At 60.9% G+C, this 1,263-nt stretch overlaps 1 protein-coding gene across 1 annotated transcript in view; it reads left to right on the top strand.

Annotated features, from left to right (window-relative positions):
* The first annotated feature begins 538 nt into the window (after positions 1 to 538).
* Positions 539 to 1,263, top strand: part of Raf1 (Raf-1 proto-oncogene, serine/threonine kinase) — a 62,016-nt gene continuing 61,291 nt past the window's right edge. The window contains exon 1 of the mRNA XM_010637973.3: positions 539 to 619. The gene's annotated coding sequence lies outside the window, so the exon portion shown is untranslated. The remainder of the gene's footprint in view (positions 620 to 1,263) is intronic.

Below are 1,263 nucleotides of genomic sequence, written 5' to 3'. Positions count from 1 at the left end.
AAACCCAAAGTTTCCCCCCTTGAATCAGTGGTTTAAGTTTTCCCTTTATAGAAAGGTAGGTGAGGGGGGCACTTCTGGGGAGGGGTTGTGGTTTTTTGAGACAGGGTCTCACTATGTAGTTGAGACTGACCTGGAACTCACTATGTAAGCCCAGGATGGTCTCAAACTCACAGCGATCCTCCTGCCTTAGCCTCCCAAGTGCTGGGGATTACAGGCGTGCGTCACCAAGCCCGGCTTCACTTTTTTGAGACAGGGTCTCGCTATGTAGCCCAGGCTGGCCTCCAAATCACTGCAATCCTCCTGCTTCAGTCTCCAGAACGCTGAGATTACAGGTGCGCACAGCCCGCCCCGCCCATCATTTTGCATTCTGTTTTAGGAAGATTGACTGCAAGAGGATTTCCTGAAAACTGTGAAGGGCTTCAGGACTTAGCCGGTGGCTGCCACCTAACCTGCAACCTGATCCCACCGCCGCTCCGTTATAGCCTTAAGGGACTGGCTCTGGGCCACAGTCCGCCCCTTCGGACCCAGAAGGTAGCCCCCGCCCCAGGGCACAGCATGTTTCTCCTGACGCTCAGCCCTAGCAGCTACCTGGTGGCTGTCCTGACCTCGGGCAAGTCAGGTAAAGACTAGCAAAGAGGACTCCAGAACGGCTGCGGAAAGTGGCAGGAACGGCGCGGGGAGTGAGTGGGAAGCGAGGGGGGCAATGCGACACAACGGAATTGTGTCTCTCATTGGATGATTTTTGCGATGACCCAAACCCGTCCTAGCGCAGACTGAGGCTTAGAGGGGGCGAGGCCGCCCACCCAGACGTCCCGGTCAAGTGGGCTCCCGCAGCCACAGTCCAGTCCCGCAGCTGCCCTATCCCCTCATCTGGCTCGGAAATGGCCGCCGTTGCCACCGCGGGGCCACGCCCACGAATTGAGGCCACGCCCCGGGGCGGTGCCCGAGTGCAGGCAAGAGCGATAGATACTCGACCTTGCCGAGAGCCGACTGATCGCGGGTAGAGCTCGCTCAGAAAGGGAGAGCGGGCGCCGCAGGCCGGGAGGAGGAGCGCCGAGTAGAGCACTCGCTGGTGGGCCGCTGAGAGCGTCTTCTTCGCGGACGCTGGGGCCGCCATCTTAGATGGCGGGAGTCGGAGCGCAGCAATCGTGAGGCGGGAAGGCTTCCCTGCCGCCTTCCCCAGGTGCCCAAAGAGCCAGCTGGCCAGGGCTTTGGGGCGCGTGCCCTGGGGCGCGCAGCACGAGGGTGACGATGCGGGACCCT

The sequence above is a fragment of the Fukomys damarensis genome, unplaced genomic scaffold (assembly GCF_012274545.1).
Source record: "Fukomys damarensis isolate Sample0158 unplaced genomic scaffold, DMR_v1.0_HiC HiC_scaffold_37, whole genome shotgun sequence".
Lineage (NCBI taxonomy): Eukaryota > Metazoa > Chordata > Mammalia > Rodentia > Bathyergidae > Fukomys > Fukomys damarensis.
This window is presented reverse-complemented; position numbering and strand designations above follow the sequence as displayed.